At 49.3% G+C, this 19218-nt stretch overlaps 1 protein-coding gene across 2 annotated transcripts in view; it reads left to right on the forward strand.

The window, feature by feature from the left end:
- SEPTIN9 (septin 9) overlaps positions 1-19218 on the forward strand; it is a 178406-nt gene that overhangs the window by 30474 nt on the left and 128714 nt on the right. The gene's annotated exons all lie outside the window — the stretch shown is intronic.

A 19218-nucleotide genomic window follows, 5' to 3' on the forward strand; every position in this document is an offset into this window, starting at 1 on the left:
GGTATCCACACCGCACACAGCATGCGTTTTGAGTTACGTTTGGAGTTAAGGTAGCCCCGCACCGAGTGGGCTCAGCCCCATCAGGACTGGGCAAGAACCGACAAGCGGAGAGAAAAGAGGCTGCCCCTCCTAAGTCACCCCGGTTAGAAGCCCCCTGTTTCCCAGGTGGACCTCCTGAGATCCTTCTCCCAGGCGTGTGTCCTGGGTCAGCATCTGATGTCATCAGGAGTAGTTCCCATTCATTCCCCAGCCTGCTGCTTGCGTCGCACCCCTCGAGCCAGGTGCTGGGGTACACGGTGCAGGCTGAGACATCTTGGGCATCAGCGTCCAGGCTTCAGGTGCTCTGACCTGGCCCCTGGGTGTCTTCACAGGTGTCATCACGCTGGTCTGTGGTTGGTCACTGCATGTGTTGTGGGGGGGATGGTGGACTCCCCAAGAAGCCATAGGGGAGGAAGGCACGTCTCCATGGCTCCTCTGAAGGTGGCCCCTTGCCTGCTGCTCCAGGGGCTGATCAGATCCCAGTGTGGTGTCAGGGCGGATGGGGCACCCACAGGCAGGGGAGCTGCTGATGGGCGGTGGGTGTACGTGCATATCCATGCCACTGGGCCCGCACCAATGGGCACCACGACCAACCACGGGAGCTGGGGCGGCCCCAGAGACCGCCAGAAAGCACGACTGGTGAAACCGCACCTCACGTGTGTTTGAGCTCAGTGACGTGGGCTGGCCGGGGTGGACTGGGCGGGAGCTGGGTTCCCTGCTCTCAGCCTCGGCCGGGGCTGCCGGGTGCAGGACTTGGGAAGATGATCACTCTGCTGGCCTGGTGGTCAAGGGCTTCCCACCCAGCCTTCAGTTTCATGGATGACCAAGCCAAGGCCCAGCTGGGTGACAGACAGGCGACCAGAGAGCCAGAGCACAAGGGCTGGGAAGGGGTCTCTGGGGAGTCAGAAGTGGTGGCAACGTCCTGGAACCTCCCAGGCTGAGCAAACTCCAGGAGCTTTTTCAGGAACTGAATAAACAGTCAGCTCTGTGCCTTTATAGCCTCGCCGAGCACCACGCCCTCGTGATGAGAAGTGGAGCGGGTGCCTTCCCCCGGGCTACGCCTGAGGAAAAGTTGGGATTTCCTATGAAATCCTCATTTAAATGCATTTTCATCCAAAGATACTTATTTCTTTCAAAGCTTGGGTTAGAAACCTGGTTCCAGAAAATGCAGGTCCTCAAGCTGTCCCTCCACGTTCCTCAAACCTGGTCGATCGAACCTTGACCTTGGTCTTTAATTGTAACTCAGAGTTTCAGCGGCCCCTGGGGAAGCTATCTCTACCCTGTTCCTGCTGGGACCTCGAGCAAGTTGCTCTGCGGCCCTAGGCTCCATTTCCTAATCTGTAAAGTGGGGGAGACGGAGCAGCAGGGCCCCCCAGGCCTTGCCCCCCCCCGCCACCAGTGGGCTCTGAGTTGATTCTGGGGGTCCCTGTCTCCTGCGGGGCTGCCGCTCACAGTCCCTGCCCCTCTGGGACCCCATTAGGCAGTTGAGGTAGCTGCCTCCCTCCCCAGCGGGCACACCGAGTAGGGGTGAGGCTGGAGTCACGGTGCCCAGCGTGTGTGGATGGTGGCCTGTCTGGCCAGACGCCCCACCCGCCAATTTCCAGAATCGGCTGTTCCTGCTCATGGCCCGCTGGGCTGGCATTTAAGGAGGGTCTGGCTGGCTCTTGGCCACTGCCCAGCAGCTGTCCAGGAGGGGTTGGTGGGGAAGGGGCTTGGGACAGTTGGGGGCTATCTCAGGAGACCTCAGGTGTCCCTGCTCCATCTCCCGGGAGCACCAACTCCTGCCTGGTTTGGGCCCCGGGTCCTCTGCGGCAGCCACGCCGCCTCCAGCTCCCTTGAGGCTGAGGCTGTGCCCTGGGAAGATGCCGGAGGGCTTGTCAGCAGGCCGGGATGAGTCACCGAGCAGTGACTGGCCGCTGAGACACCGGCCGCTCCTTCCAGCCAAGGGTCGGCATTTTTTTCCTTGTTCTGGACTGGCTTTGTGGCTTTTACAAATCAAGCAGTTTTATCTCGTTCCAAGGGCTTGTGTTTCAGCAGGGAGAATCTCCAGGAAGGGAACTTTCCACTGGGGCGGGGTGAGGGTGGGGGGGCAGTGACTTAGCTCAGCTGGGCCTCGGGGAGGCTGGGAATGGCCGCGTGGTGAGCTGTCGGCCGAGAATGTAGATGTTTCTCTGCTTGGTCATGGAGGCTGGTCTGGGGGGTGGGGAGGGCCAGGTCACGTTGTCATTGGATGTCTGTCCCAGGCTCACCAGGGAGGAGAGAGCTGGTTCTCTGACTTGCTCAGGGGGTCCTGTGTCGTGGCCGTGGGGCGGGCTGGGGGCTGGACAGCCCCCCATCATGGGAAGCATGCTTTGGGCCTCACTCTGATGGCCCCTCTTCACTCTGGGTCCCTGGGCAGTTCATACCCTTGACTCGCTGTGGTCATCAGTGTCCTGGACCCGCGTTGCCAGAGCTTGATTTTCCTGTCTCCAGGATGAGAAGCTTGGCCCGAGGCCCACCTGGTCCTCTTCCTCTTGCAGCTCTGATTGACCCGGGCCTTGGTTTCCTAGGGCTTCCCTGATAGCTCAGTTGGTAAAGAATCCACCTGCAATGCAGGATACCCCAGTTCAATTCCTAGATCGGAAAGATCTGCTGGAGAAGGGATAAGCTACCCACTCCAGTATTCTTGGGCTTCACTGGTGGCTCAGCTGGTAAAGAATCTGCCTGCAATGCGGGAGACCTGGGTTCAATCCCTGGGTTGGGAAGATGCCCCGGAGAAGGGAAAGGCTACCCATTCCAATATCCAGTAGCGGTATCCAGTACCACTTAGGTTCCTAGGGCTGATGTAACCACGTACCACTGTCTGGGGAGCTTACAGCAACAGCAATGGATCCTCTCCCAGCCCTGGAGGCCGGAAGTCTGAAGTCGATGTGTTGGAGGGTTGGCTCCTTCAGGATGCCCTGCGACAGCATCCTCTCCGTGAGTCTCCTGGCCTCTGGCGGTGGATGGTGCACCTTGGCATCCTTGGCTGCTGGATGCTCACTCCAGTCTTTGCCTCTGTTGTCACAGGACCTTCTTCTGTGTCTCAGGTCTCCCTCTGCTTCTCTCTTATAGGGACACACATTCCTGGATTTAGGGCCCACTCCAGTAATCCACTGGGACTTCCAGTGGCTTCCAGATGGCTCAGTGGTAAAGAATCTGGCTGCCAGTGCAGGAGATGAAAGAGATGCGGGGTTGATCCCTGGGAAAAGGTCATTTCCTTTCTGGAGGAGGAAATGACAACCCATTCCAGCGTTCTTGCTGGGAAATCCTGTGAGCAGAGGAGCCTGGCGGACTATACTCCGTGGGGTCGCAAAGAGTCTGACAGGACTGAGGCACTGAGCACACATATAACCCAGCATGACCAAAACTCCAGATCCTTATCCTAATGACATTAGCAAGACCCTTTTCTCCAAATAGGACCATGTCCACAGATTCCAGGTGAAGATGAGTTTTGAGGAGGCCGCCATTCAACCCACTCCAGTTCTCATGAGTCCTCGATGCACAGGATAATTCCATATCCTAAGATGCCTCGAAGTCCCCGAGTCTGGCTGCAAGCCTTTGCCATTGGGTCCCCTACTCCTGGTATGGTGTGGGAAGCCCAGCCCCATGAGAATTCCAGAAGCCTGCCTGCCCCGCTTCCAGGCATCTTCCTGCTGGGAGCTGCTTGTGTCCCCTGCCAGTGGGGTGACGCCTGGGACAGGCTCTGGGGACAGAAGGGACCTAGGACAGAGTGGATCCCTGGGTCAGCCTGCCTGATAAGGTCACCTTCGCCTGGTGCTTTGTAATTTTTTGTATTTGTGCCCCAAATAGGTCTGTCCAAAACCCTTCCTGATTAGAGGATTTATTTCAATGTAAAGTCCTACTAAGGAATGGCATGACCATCACATTGTTATACAATAAAGAACGGCCTTCAATAACAGTATAGCATGAGATTGGGACTAACCCCTTGTGTGTTCTCTGTAAGGACCTCGGGTGCCCAGGGCTCTGGACTCATTTAAAACAAATTGTGGTAAAATATACATAACATAAAATGTACCTTTTTAAAAAAGATTTATTATAGTTGGTTTACAATGTTGTATTAGTTTCTGGTGTACAGCAAGGTGAATCAGTTATACACATAATCTACTCTTTTTTAGATTCTTTTCCCAAGTAGGTCATTACAGAGTAATTTTTAAAATAATATTTATTTTAGTTAACTTGGCTGCTCTAAGTCTTAGTTGCAGCATGTGGGATCTTTTGTCTTCATTGCGACATGCGGGATTTTTCGTTACATCGTGTGGAATCTAGCTCCATGACCAGAGATTGAACCTGGGCCCCTGCATTGGAAGCATGGAGCCTTAGCCACTGGACCACCAGGGAAATCCCATTACAGAGTATCGAGTAGAGGTCTGGGTGCTAAGTTCCCGGTCCTTATTAGTTATCTATTACATGTATATGTGTATACTCAACCCAATCTCCCAGTTTATACGTCCCCACCTTTATTCCCCAGTAACCATAGTTTGTTTTCTACATCTGTGACTCTACTTATGTTTTGTATGTAAGTGCATTTGCACCCTTTTTTAGGACTTCCCTGGTGGCTCAGCATCTGGTGGCAAAGAATCTGCTTGCCAATGCAGGAGATGCGAGTTTGACCCTTGGGTTGGGAAGATGCCCTGGAAGAGGAAATGACAACCCACTCCAGTATTCTTGCCTGGGGAATGCCATGGACAGAGGAGCCTGGCAGGCTACAGTCCATGGGGTCACGAAGAGTCAGACATGATTTAGTGACTAAACAACAACCCTTTTTAAAGATTGCACATGTAAGAGATTTCGTATGATATGAAGTGTGCCTTTTCAGTGATTTTTAGGTGTATAATTCAGGGGCATTAAGTGCTCTCGCATAGTTGTGCAATCGTCCATCTCCAGAGCTTTTTCCATCTTCTCAAAGTGAAGTGAAAGTGAAAGTTGCTCAGTCGTGTCCGACTGTTTGCAACCCCACGAACTATACAGTCCATGGAATTCTCCAGGCCAAAATACTGGAGTGGGTAGCCATTCCCTTCTGCAGGGGATCTTCCCGACCCAGGAATTGAACCGGGGTTTCCTGCATTGCAGGTGGATTCTTTACCAACTGAGCTATCAGGGAAGCCCCTATCTTCTCAAAGTGAAGCCCTGTTAAACACTACTTCCTCATTCCCCCGTCCTCCCTGACCCTGCCCAACACCCTTCTGCTTTCTGTCTATGTGAATTTGACTATTTCAGGTTCCTTATGTAAATGGAATCATTCAGTATTTGTCTTTTTGTGACTGGCTTATTTCATTTAATAATTTCAAAGTTCCTGTATGTTGTAGCCGGTGTCAGAGTCCCCTCCTGTTTAAGGCAGAATAGTATTCCATTGTAGACTGTATTTTGTTTATCCATGGTCTATCAGGAATCACCTTTTGGCTCTTATGAAAAGTGCTGCCATAAATCTGGGTGTGTAGGTATTTGCTTAAGTCCTTGCTTTCAGATTTTTCTGGGTACACTCCCAGAAGGAGAATTACTGGATTGCATGGAGAAAGTGAAAGTGTTAGTCGCTCAGTCATGTCTTTGCATTTCCATGGACTGCGGTGCACAAGGCTCCTCTGTCCATGGGATTCTCCAGGTGTGAATACTGGAGTGGGTTGCCATGCCTTCCTCCAGGGGATCTTCCCAACCCAGGGAGCAAACCCATGTCTTCTGCATTACAGGTGGATTCTTTACTATCTGAGCCACCAATCACATGGTAATTCTATGTTTAATTTTGGGAGGAACTGCCATACTGCTTTTTACCACAGCTGTACCATTCTGCATTCCCACAGACAGGGTACATGGGTTCCAGTGTCTCCACATTCTCCCCAGCACATGTTATTTTCTGTTATGTTTCTAAACAACAGCCAGTCTATTAAGTGGGAGAGGTGCCTCATTGCAGTTTTGATTTGCCTTTCTCTAATGATTAGTGATGTGGAGCATCTTCCCATGTACCTGTTGGCATCCGTATGTCTTCTTCAGAGAAATGCCTATTGAGGCCCTTTGTCAATTTTTTAATTGGGTGGTTTTTTGTGTGTGTGTGATTGAGTTCTAGAAGTGTTTTTTTTTTTTTTTTTTTTTTCCCCTGGCCTCACTGTGTGTCATGTGGGATCCCAGTTCCTTCCTCCCCACCAGGGATCGAACCTGAGCCCCCTGCAGTGTAAACCCAGAGTTTTAACCACTGGACCGATAAGAAAGTCCTAGTGTTTTTTTTTTTAATATTCTGGATATGAATTCCTCATCAGACATAAGATTCTGTGTGTTGCCTTTTCATTCTGTTGATCAGCTCCTTTGGAGCTTAAAAAGTTTTACATTTTGTGTGTTTGTTTTTGGCTGCACTGGGTCTTGGCTGCTGCCCACAGGCTCTCTCTGGTTCCGGCCAGTGGGGGCTACTCTCTGTAGTGGTGTGGGGCTTCTCATTGCAGTGACTTCTCCTGTTGTGGATGGAGCATGGGCTTAGGTGTTCCGAGGCGTGGGGAATCTTAGTTTCCAGACCAGGGATGGAACCTGTGTCTCCTGCATTGGCAGGTGGATTCTTAATCACTGGACCACCAGGGAAGTCCCCCCAGATTTTTAATTTTGATGCAGCTCAATTTATTAACTTTTTCCTTTTAATGTCCAGGCTTTTGGTGTCATACTCAATGTCACAAAGCTTTCCCCCTGTGTTTCTTTCTGAGAGTTTTATAGTTTTAGCGCTTGTATTTAGGCCTTTGCTCTATTTTGAGTTCATTTTTGTACATGTTGTGAGGTAAGGCTCCAAGTTCACATCCTGGGTTCTTGATTCACTACTTTTGTTTTTTTTCCCCTCTCAGACCCAAATTGACTGCATTGGGTGGCAAGAAGTGGGGGAGATTCTGGGTTGGGTCTGGCCTTGACCATCCCCTCTCAGGCCAGCCAGGGGACCTCCGCTGTGGTGCAGAGCGTGGCTGCACAGGGGCTCTGCCCCACTGTCAGGCGGGCCTCTGTTCTCGGCAGTCTCACGGCTCAGCTTGCATGTGAGACTGGCTGTGGCTGTGTCTGTTCTGTCCCCATGCTTGGTCTCAGAAGCCTCCTCCAGCCCTGTTCCTCTTTGCTTCTGCCATCCTGGCCTCACGTCTCTGATGACCATCTGCTCAGAGCTGGTCATCCCTTGTCTCCCTTCCCATCTGGGCACAAATCTCTGAATAGAAGCCACCACCTAAAGCGCTTTGCCCAAAGTCCCTCGGACCACAGTCCTGCCTCCACCGCTCTCATGTGGATTCTGCAGTGTGGATCCCGCTCCCCTTGGGCTGGGCGTGGGGTGGGGGTGGGACACAATGGAGAAACTAGGGAGGTTTCCTCTAACCAGTGGCCTTGCTGGAACTCAGGACAGTTAGCAATGCAGGTCTCAGCTCCTGGAGACCCCTCACTGCCTTCGGGCTTGGGACCTGCCTTAGGCCTTCCGATGTGCCCTCCTTTTTTTCTTTCTTTCTTCTCTCTCTTTTTTTAACAAACGAGGAAACTCTGACTTCAGCAAGCTGAATAAACAAAGCAACACACCCCTTGGAAATAGCAAAGAAGCGCCGGCTCTGAAAGTTTACTATGAAAACTTGAAAATGCTTTTGGAGGGCTTCACTGGTGGCTCAGACAGTAAAGAAAATGCTTTGGGGCTGGGCTGTCTGCCGGTGTGAAGAGCCGCCCGGCTCCGGATGGCAGCAACCTGCACCCCAGCACCTGTTCCTCCCCACGGTCCTGGTTCTCTCTCCTACCAGCACGAGTGACCAATCAGTGACCTCTGTCTGTTCATTTCAGGTCATGACCTTTGAGTTCATCTCAGGTCATGACATCTCCAAATTCCTGTTTGCAGGATAACTATTGACAGCAGTCGTCCCAGTTAGCCAGCAAATCTTTCTGGAGGTCCTGCTAGATTCAGGCATCCCCTAGGTACTTGGCCTAAAGTAAGAGGTAAGGGACAGCCAGTCCCTTGCTCCTTTGGGACTGGTCATCTGAAATCGCTGTCAGGCAGCTAACCAATAAACATACCAATTTCTGACTTGAGATGGAAAAGCAAAGAACAGGCTATGTGATGTGATTGTTGCCAGGTGATGTGATTGTTGTCGGGTGTGTGTGTGTGTATGTGTGTATTTATGTGTATTAACGGACACCTTCCTTGAGAGGGTGACACTGAGCTGAAATATACGTGTCCAGAAGGACCTGACCAGGCCAGGATCCTGAGGAAGGACATTCAAGCAAAGGAAATAGCAGATGCAAAGGCCCTGAGGTCAGAACATCGTGGAGGTGCCAGTGGCTGGGCTGTGTTTTTGGAAGAGACAGGCAAGTCTGAGTCCAGCAAAACAGACTCAGGTCAGGCCCGGCCTCGGAGGCCCTGGTGATGGTGTGTTTTTTTTCTGTGGTGTGATTGGTGCCACGTGGAGGAAGCGACAGGACCCGAGTGCCCTGTGCCTGCCAGGCAGGGAGGAGAAGCCGGGGAGCTCCGAGGGGTGGCCGTGACCGTTGCTCTAGCAGTTGCAGAGGGGGGCCTCTGATTGCTGGGTGGACCCTGGTGGTTGGAGAGGCCACTGGACGCGCTGACGTGGTAGCCAGCCCTGCCCCGCCCTGCCCCGCCACTGCCTGTCTTTAGGATGGAGTGCTTTCGGTCTCTGAGCGCAGAGGCTGTGGTTTGCTGGATGCTTGGCTGGGGGGCAGGGGTGGCCTGAGGCCTGAGTTCTGAGCCTCCGTGCCTGCCCATGCCCCCCGTGTGGGGTGGTGGCCCTGTGTGCCCAGAGTGTCTGAGGACACCATCCCGTCTCACCGGCCCCCTTGAACCTCTGAGCTTTCTCCCAGCTCTGGGCTCCTAACTCCAGGGGAGGCACAGGAATACAGAATGTTCTCCACTGGCCCTCAGAGCTGGGGTGAGTCAGAGCCTCCTTCTGTGATGGAGCAGTAGCCAAGGCCCCGGGGATCTGGCTTGGTCCCTGGGGGAGGAGGGCAGGAGAGCAGAGGTGGCCTGGCAGGTGGAGTTGGGCGGGCACCGAGGAGCCGGTGTGACCTTGGGCTGCGGCCTGGCCCCCTCCTACTCTGTCCCAGCCACTGGTCCTGCCGGGAACCCCTCGTGTCACCTCCCTTCACCGCCTCTGCATCCCTTCTCTCCCCTCTGAGGCTGACCCTCTTCTCTGGTCCAGAGTGGGTCTCCCAGCTACTCTCCCAGCCCCCTGCTTCTTCTCCTTCAGACCCTCCACCGCTCCCCCAGGGTCCACTGTGTCCCCTCTGTGTCCCGTGTCACCCAGAGAGGCAGGTGCTGGGAACCTGGGGTTGCTGGCACTGTATATGCACCGAGCACCTTCCTCTCCTGCTCCGGGCGCCCCTCGAGCCAGCACAGAGCTCCTCCGCACAGAGCTGGCTGCGTCCTGCACCCAGAGCTAGTGTGGCAGGAAGGAGCCACCCGGGGAGCCCAGGCACCCAGCCTGCTCTGCTGGCCACGGCCCCCAGGGCTTGTGTGTCAGGGAGGAGGTGGTTCCGGGGAGGTGTGACCGTGATGCGGCTCATGGGTCAGGGCACCAACCCCCCCTCCTGCTGGTGTGGCCTGAGTTGCTGCTCCCCCAGCTTCTGTTTCCGGGGCATCTTGGAGTTGACCTTCCTGCAGCCTGTCCTGGGTTTTCCCTCTGTCCTTTCCTGACACTGTTGCTGCTTACTTGGAGAGAGCCAGGTGGGGACAAAGGAGATCAAAGAGCCCCTCTGATAGGATACCCTGCTCCCCTCGAGAGCTAGCAAGACTCCTGACCACCCCCAGGCACCTATGGGGGGTGGCATGGTGTGACCATCGAGCACAGGGCTCAGTGCACGACCCGTGGCCTCCCTTCCCGTGGCTTTGCTCAGGCTCATGTCTCTCTCTGGTCCTCTTGCCCCTGATGCACCTCAGTCTGGACTTTGCCCGCCTCCCATCCACCCAGCCCGGCCCTAGCTGGCTTGTCCCTCCACCGGGCTCAGGTGCCTTCTCCAGGTGGCTTATTCCATCCAAGGATGCAGGGCACTCAGGCATGTCCACCGTGGGAGATGTCAATGTATTGTTATATGATAATAACTAAAGAACTACATCTTTAAAAATAGTGTTCGTTGCTCAGTCGTGTCCTGCTCCTTGCAACCCCATGGACTGTAGCCTGCCAGGCTCCTCTGTGCATGGGATTCTCCAGGCAAGAAAACTGGAGTGGGTTGCCATGCCCTTCTCCAGGGGATCTTCCCAATCCAGGGATCGAACACGCATCTCTTGCATCTCCTGCATTGGCAGAGTCTTAGCCACTGGACCACCAGGCAAGTCCCAAGAACTATATCTTTAGAATGACTGTTTTCAGTGTTTTTCCAACGTCAACGGTCTTTAGAGTGTCCTAATCCTGAGCCTGGTGGGTTACAGTCCACGGGGTCCCAAAGAGTCAGCAGGACCGAGTACGCATGCACGCATCTTTGACTTAATGGGGCTGCAGTGTGTTATTGTGCAAAAAGCATAAGGTCTGGCTGAGACGAAGAGTCCTCTCACATTACACCTTACTTGTGTGATCTTTGAAAATGACTCCACTCTCAGTGCCTCAGGTTCTTTTTTGGAAACTGCCTGCAATACAGGAGACCACCTGCAATGGAGGAGACCCAGGCTTGATCCCTGGGTTAGGAGGAACTCCTGGAGAAGGAAATGGCAACCTACTCCAGTTTTCTTCCCTGGGAAATCCTATGAACAGAGGAGCCTTGTGGGCTATAGTCCATGGGGTCACAAGAGTTGGACCCAATGCAGCAACTAAACCACCATCGATCCTGATGTGGCCTGTGTCCAAGGCAGAGGGAAGGGGTTGGGGTTGATAGCAGGCTGGGAACTTGTTCATCACCTTGAGAGGGTGGTCTTGGCCTGTGCCTTTGTGACGTGTGTTTGGGGGGGCATGCCTCCGGGACCTCCCTGTAGCACCCGCCTCCCCCCAGCCTGTAGAGAGCAGCTAGGAGGGGAAGGGGAACGCACACCTCCTCAGGAGCTGTGGACCAAGGGGCCCAGGTTCTGGAGGAATGCATCGTCCATGCATCTCACCCCCAGATTTACCGCAGTGAGGGCCTGGCCGAGCCCTGGGAGGAAGCGAGGGGACCGCTGTGAAGCCAGCCCCAAAAAGGGGCAGGAATTCAGGTGCAGGCAGCCTTTCCTCCAGGAGGTGGCGATGCAGGCTCTCAAGAGCCCAGCTCCTGCTGGGTTTTCATTTTCATGAAATTAGTGGGAAAAGGCTGCCCTAGTGGGGCTTCCCAGGTGGCGCTAGTGCCAAGGTAGGAGACCTAAGAGATGCGGGTTCCATCCCTGGGTCGGGAAGATCCCTTGGAGGAAGGCATGGCAACCCACTCCAGAATTCTTACCTGGAGAATCCCATGGACAGAGGAGCCTGTAGTCCAAGGGGTTGCAGAGTCGGACACGACTGAAGCGACTTGACACGTACAGACGCACGCACACTGCCTTGGTGTTATTTCCACTCACTTGGGAAGTACTGTGAGGCTGGCACTTACCCTGGCACCGGGGCTGGAGCACTGCAGATCTCGCAGAAGGTGGTCCTAACCCTCACCAGACAAGGGATGTCTGAGAGCTCAGGGCTTCAGGGAGGAGTCTCCTACTATGTCTTCTTGCTTTTCTATTTTTGGCTGATATATCTCAGTCTCTTTAAAAATTTTCCAACTTTTTACTATGAAAAATTTCAGACACGCAGGAAAGATCAAAGAATTACAGTGCAAACACCTCCACGCCCACCACCTAGATTCCTCAGGGCTCATTCTGCTCCTGGCTTCATCACACACCCATCCCTCCCTCCATCAACAGCCCGTGTGGTTTTTTGGATGCGTTTCAAAATCACTTGTTGATAACGGTTCACGTGACCCTGCAAAAACTCCAGTTTGCCTCTCACTAATCAGAGTCCCTGTCTGCCGTTGGAAAGATTGAGGGCAGAAAGAAAAGAGGGTGTCAGAGGATGAGATGGCTGGACGGCATCGCTGATGCAATGGACATGAACTTACGCAAACTTCAGGAGATGGTGAGAGACAGGGAGGCCTGGCGTGCTGCATTCCATGGGGTCGCAAAGAGATAGGACTGGGCGACTGAACAATAATAACAACAACAGCAACCAGAGTCCAGTATTTGTTTGTGGTTCCTTTTCTTTCTTTGAGGTAAAACTGATGTACCATGAAATGCACAGGTCATAACAGCACTCTGTATCCCAGCTCCTATCAGCACATAGAGCATCACCATCACCCCTGCATGAATCCCTCTCCTGGCTAATTTCTGCCTCCACCTCCCTAACTTCTGATTTTTTTTTTCCCACGGTAGATTAATTTTGCCAGTTTGCATATGTGTGTGTTTTTCAGGCACACCCATGTTGCTGCAGGTAACACTAGTTGTTCTAGGATTGCTGCGTGGCGTTCATTGTGTGAACATTTAGCCGTTCTGTTCATGGGCCCCTTGCCGTTTCCATTTTGGAGGGCTCACGAATAAAGATGCTTGGGTAGGTTTCTTGTGGACATACGCTTCCATGTCTCTTGTGTAAATACCAGGGAGTAGAATTGTGCTGGGCTGGAGGAGAGGAATGTGGTTAGATTTATAAGAAACTGCCACATTCTGTACCCCAAGCGGCTGCTGTGTTTTCACACGCCCACCAGCACCGTTTGAGCATTCCGGAGGCTCCACATCCTTGCCGGCGTTCGTTGCTCTCTGGTTCACAGTGTAGTCCTTCTGGTGGGTGTGTGGTGGTATCTCATTCTGGCTTCAATTTGCATTTGTCTGATGACTCAGGCTGTGGTGCACATTTCCATGTGCTTATTGGCTTTTTGTATATTTTCCTCTGTGAAACGTCTTTTCAAATCTGTTGCCCATTTTAAAATTGGGTTATTACATTCTTTCTGGATACTGGTCTTTTGTTAGATACATGAGTTGCAAATATTTTTTTTTCTCACTCCGTGGCTTGCCTACTCCTTTGTTCTTAAAAAATATTTATTTAATTGGCTACACAGGAGTCTTACTTGTGGCGTGCAGGAGCTTTTGTTGCAGCGTGTGGAATCTAGTCCTTGACCAGGGATTTGGACCCTGGTCCCCTGTATTGGGAGCACGGAGTCTTTAGCCACTTGACCACCGGGAAAGTCCCTACTCATTTGTTTATGATATAACTTTTGGTGAGCTGCTGCTGCTACTGCTGCTAAGTCGCTTCAGTCGTGTCCGACTCTGTGCGACCCCATAGACGGCAGCCCACCAGGCTTCCCCGTCCCTGGGATTCTCCAGGCAAGAACACTGGAGTGGGTTGCCATTTCCTTCTCCAATGCATGAAAGTGAAAAGGGAAAGTGAAGTCGCTCAGTCGTGTCCGACTGCAGTGAGCCCATGGACTGCAGCCTACCAGGCTCCTCCGTCCATGGGATTTCCTAGGCAAAAGTACTGGAGTGGGGTGCCATTCCAGACGTTTTTAATTTTAATTTTGCTGAAGTTTAATTTCAGTTCAGTTCAGTTCAGTTGCTCAGTCATGTCCGACTCTTTGTGACCCCATGGAATGCAGCATGCCAGACTTCCCTGTCCAGCACTAACTCCCAGAGATTGCTCAAACTCATGTCCATCGAGTCGGTGATGCCATCCAACCATCTCATCCTCTGTCGTCCCCTTCTCTTCCTGCCTCAATCTTTCCCAGCATCAGGGTCTTTTCCAGTGAGTCAGTTCTTCACATCAGGTGGCCAAAGTACTGGAGTTTCAACTTTAGCATCAGTCCTTCCAATGAATATTCAGGACTGATTTCCTTGAGGATTGACTGGTTTGATCTCTTGCTGTCCAAGGGACTCTCAAGAGTCTTCTCCAACACTACAGTTCAAAAGCATCAATTCTTCAGCACTTAGCTTTCTTTATAGCTCAAATCTCACATCTGTACCTGACTACTGGAAAAACCAAAGCTTTGACTAGACAGACCTCTGTTGGCAAAGTAATGGCTCTGCTTTTAAATACGCTATCTAGCTTGGTCATAGTTTTTCTTCCCAGGAGCAAGGGTCTTTTAATTTCATGGCTGCAGTCACCATCTGCAGTGATTTTGGAGCCCCCAAAAATAAAGTCTCTCACTGTTTCCATTGTTTCCCTATCTATTTGCCATGAAGAGATGGGACTAGATGCCATGATCTTAGTTTTCTGAATGTTGAGTTTTAAGCCAACTTTTTTACTCTCCTCTTTCACTTTCATCAAGAGGCTCTTTAGTTCCTCTTCACTTTCTGCCATAAGGGTGGTGTCATCTGCATATCTGAGGTTATTGATATTTCTCCTGACAATCTTGATTCCAGCTTGTACTTCTTCCAGCCCAGCGTTTCTCATGATGTACTCTGCATATAATTTAAATAAGCAGGGTGACAATATACAGCCTTGACGTACTCCTTTTCCTATTTGGAACCAGTCTGTTGCTACATGTCAGGATCTAACTGTTGCTTCTTGACCTGCATTCAGATTTCTCAGGAGGCAGATCAGGTGGTCTGGTATTCCCATCTCTTTAAGAATTTCCCACATTTTGTTGTGATCCACACAGTCAAAGGCTTTGGCATAGTCAGTAAAACAGAAGTAGATGTTTTTTCTGGAACTCTCTTGCTTTTTCTGTAATCCAACGGATGTTGACAATTTGATCTCTGGTTCCTCTGCCTTTTCTAAATCCAGCTTGAACATCTGGAAGTTCATGGTTCATGCACTGTTGAAGCCTGGCTTGGAGGATTTTGAGCATTGCTTTGCTAGCATGTGCAATGAGTGCAATTGTGGGGTAGTTTGAACATTCTTTGGCATTGCCCTTCTTTGGGATTGGAATGAAAACTGACCTTTTCCGGTCCTGTGGCCACTGCTAGATTTAATTTAACAGAGTTACTTCTCTGTGGTTACTACTCCATGTTCTTTCTAAGAAAGCTTTGCTGACCCCCAAGTGGTGAAGGTATTTTCAGTGTTTTCTTCTAGAAGCTTTATAGTTAGAACTTTTATGTGGTTCAGCAACCATCTTGAATTAATTTTTCTGTATGGTAAGACAGAGGGAGTTAAGGTCCATTTTGTTATCTTTTCTGTGTGGACATTCAGTTGTTCTAGAACCATTTGTTGAAAAGACATTCTTACCCCATTAAATTTCCTGGCACTCTTGCTGAAAATCAATTAATTTTATATATGTGGCTCTATTTCATTTTTCCTGTTTTATTGGTATTTTGTCCTTTTTTTTTTTCTTTGCCAGTACTGCACTATCTTGATTAATGTGACTGAAAAATAAGCCTTGAAATAAGATCTCACAATTTATTCAAAACATTGTTTTGGGCCAAGAATACTTGGTTCTTTGAGTTTCCTTATGAATTTTAGAAATAAAATGTCAGCTTCTACAAAACACTGTGCAAATTTCGGCTGAGATTGCATTGAATCTGTAGTTCAACTTAGGGAGAACTGATGTTTTAATAACATTGAGTCTTCTAATTTTAAAAAAATTTTGATTATTTACATCTCCATTTTTAAAGGGCTTTTTATATATATCTCTAATCTCTACAGAATTATGTTGTTCTGTCATTTTCAATGAAAAGTTCTTCATGTCAAAAGTTTAATTTATTCTAACTTCTTTTTCGTGCTATTATAACTTGAATATATACATTTTAAATTTCATTTTCTAGCAGCAGTTGTTTGCTGCTAATATATAAAGATTATATAAAGTTCAGTGGATTTTTATATATAAATCTTATATCCTGTGAGCTTATCAAAGTCATTTATTATTCTAATACTTGTTTTATTGATGTTTCATGATTTTCTAAGTAAACAATGATGTTATTAGAAAATAGTCAGTTTTACTTCTTTCTTTCTGATCTTGATGACTTTATTTTTCATGCCTTATTGCAGTAGCTGAAACTGCAAGTACAGTGTTGAATAGAAGTGGTACATGGACATCCTGGCTTTGTGTCAGAACATATCATATTAAATATAGATTTTCCATATATGCTTTTTGTCAGACTGGGGAGATTTCTTTCTATCCCTAATTTTCCAGAGTTTTGAACAAGAATGGGTGTTGACTTTAGTAAATACTTTTCCTGTATCTGTTGAAATGATTCTCCTTTATTCTTATTGAAGATATGTTACAGTGATTGACTTGGTGTTTTTGGCTGCATCCTGCAGTATAAGGGATCCTAGTTCCCCCACCAGAGATGGAATCCACCCCCCTGAAGTGGAAGCATCGGGTCTTAACTGCCAGACAGCCAAGGAAGTCCCACAGTGATTGAGTTTTGAATAGTAAACCAAGTTTGCCTTCCTGGAGTAAGTCTAGGATGCTCAACTGATAAATTAGTTATTTATGTATTGCTGGGTTTGATTTGCTTCGTTTTTTGTTTTTTTTAAGGATGTGTGTGTGTGTGTGTGTGTGTGTGTGTGTGTTTGTAGATTCATGAAGGATACTGATGTGGTATTTTCTGTTAGTTTGTTTTGGTGATGTTTTGGTTAGGATTATTTTGGCCTCATAAAATGAGTTCAGAGTGTTCCCTCTTCTCTATTTTCTGTAAAAATTTGTATAAGATTGGTGTTGTTTCCTTCCTTAAATGTTTGATAGAGGTCACCAAGGAAGCCATCTTTCACTATAGAGTTCTTTTTGGAAAGTTTTTTTTTTTTTTTTAATTACAACATTAATTTAAAAATGTATATTAGGGACTTCCCTGGTGGTCCAGTGGTTAGGACTCCACTGCCGAGGGCCTGTGTTCCATCCCTGGTACTAAGGGAACTAAGATCCTGCAGGCAACATCGTGAAGCTAAAAAAAGTATTAAATATATTAAATAAAGATTTAATTATATATTAAATATTATTTAAATATGCATTTGATATATAAAGAGAACTATTCAGGTTTTTTACTTCCTCATATAAGTTTTGGTAAGTTTTATTTTGAAGGAATTTGTTTCATGAAAACTATTGAATTTATTCATATAAAGTTGTTCATAGTATTCCTTTATTGTAATTTGTATACCTATAGGATCTTAGGGATAACTCTTCATTCCTAATATTGAAAATTTATGGTCTTCATTTCTTTCTCTCACTCTTATCAGTCCAGCTCTGAGTTTATTGATCTGTAGATCTTTTAAAGAATCAACTTTTGGCTGTATTTTGTTTCTATTTTCCATTTCCTTGATTTCTGCTCTTATCTTCATTACTTCCTTCCTTCTACTTACTTGGTGTATCAGTTGGGGCCCAGGCAGGAAACAGAAACCACACCAGTTAATTTGAACAGCAAAGTGAAAAGTAAAGAATTATTAACTGGTAAAAGGTGGTTAACTATTGCAAGGTTGAAAGAGGACTCTGAAGAACGTAGAAACAGCAAAGACAAGAAATAACTACTGTAGAAGAAAATGTAGGGGAAAAAATGATTTCTTGTATTTGATACTGAAAGGCACAGGCAACAAAAGAAAGAATAGGTAAACTGAGCTTCATCAAGATTAAAAACTTCTGTGAATCAAAGATGGTTATCAACCGAATGCAAAGGCAATCCATAGAATGTTTTTTTTTTTCAAATCATATAGCGGATAAGGATTTCATATCCAGACTATATTAAAAACTTCTACAACTCAATCACACACACACACAAAAAACAACCCAATTAAAAAATTGTCCAAGGGCCTCAATAGACGCTTATCTAATGGAGACATGCAGATGCCAACAGGCACATGGGAAGATGCTCAAAATCTCTAATCATGAAAGTGAAAGAAAGAAAGTGAAGTCGCTCAGTCGTGTCTGACTCTTTGCAACACCATGGACTGTAGCCTACCAGGCTCCTCCATCCATGGGATTTTCCAGGCAAGAATACTGGAGTGGGTTGCCATTTCCTTCTCCAGGAGATCTTTCCAACCCAGAGATTGAACCCAGGTCTACCCGCATTATAGGCAGACGCTTTACTGTCTGAGCCACCAGGGAAGTCTTATCATAAGGGTAACGCAAATCAATTCTGCAATGAGATACCACCTCACATTCATTAGAAAGGCCATTATAATAAAACAAAAAACAGAAAATAACACATATTGGGAAGGATGAGAGGAAATAGGAATCCATGGGCGCTGCTGATGGGAATGTCAAGTGGTGCAGCTTCGAGGGAAAACAGTTTGGGAGTTCCTCAGAAAACTAAACAAAGAATGACCCCTGTGCTTCGTGCTTATTCACTCAGTCGTGCCCGACTCTTTGCGACCCTTTGGACTGCAGTCCTACAAGCTCCTCTGTCCATGGGATTTTTGAGGCAAAAATACTGGAGTGGGTTGCCATTTTCCTCCTCCGGGGGTCTTCCCAACACAGGGATTGAACCCACAGTCTCCTGTGTCTCCTGCATTGCAGGCAAGTTCTTTACCCGCTGAGCCATAGAATGACCACGCGCATGTGCAGTTGCTTCAGTCATGCCCGACTCCTTGTGACCTGGTGGGTAGCCCTGTAGCCCGCCAGGCTCCTCTGTCCATGGGATTCTCCAGGCAAGAACACTGGAGTGGGTTGCCATTTGCTTCTCCAGGGGATCTTCCTGACCCAGGGATTGAACCCACGTCTGTTGCATCTCCCGCACTGGCAGACAGATTCTTTACCAGTGCGCCACCTGGGAAGCCGGAGCTGGTCTGTAGCAGCAGCTTATTGGGTGGCTGAGAAACTTCCGGGGGGTGTGAGCAGGTTGGATGGAGCTGGTGCAGAGGACGTGCATTCCAGTGTCCTAGTGTTGGCTGGGGGGCTGGGGGGCTGGGGGGCGGGGCTAGAGCTGGTCCACGGGAAGGGGCCTGCTGGCTGCTGACTTAGTACAGCCGTGCCAGAGGGGGGCCAAGGCCCAGGCGACCAGGAAGAGCAGCCCATTCTGCTCTGCAGAAGGACGCCTCTCCCTGCCTCCGCTCCCCACCCGCCCTGTACCTCCGCACCGTGTGTGTGTGCACGTGCCCGCAGAGGAAATGGTTCACACCCAAGTGCAAAGGTGGGGGTTGGAGCATGCAGCTGAGGGATTAAAGGAGCCCGGAGGAGGAAATGAGATGGGGGTGAGACTAGGAGCGCAGCGGACACTGGTAGAAATGCCTTCCACGCCTGACAGGGGCTGATGGATGGACGGCGGAGACACTCAAGGCAGACCGTCCCCTGCATGTCCTGTGGCACTGAGCGAATAGGCACGAAGAACAATGGTCATGCTCCATTTGATTTTCT

Source organism: Bubalus bubalis, chromosome 3 (genome assembly GCF_019923935.1).
Source record: "Bubalus bubalis isolate 160015118507 breed Murrah chromosome 3, NDDB_SH_1, whole genome shotgun sequence".
Classification (NCBI taxonomy): domain Eukaryota; kingdom Metazoa; phylum Chordata; class Mammalia; order Artiodactyla; family Bovidae; genus Bubalus; species Bubalus bubalis.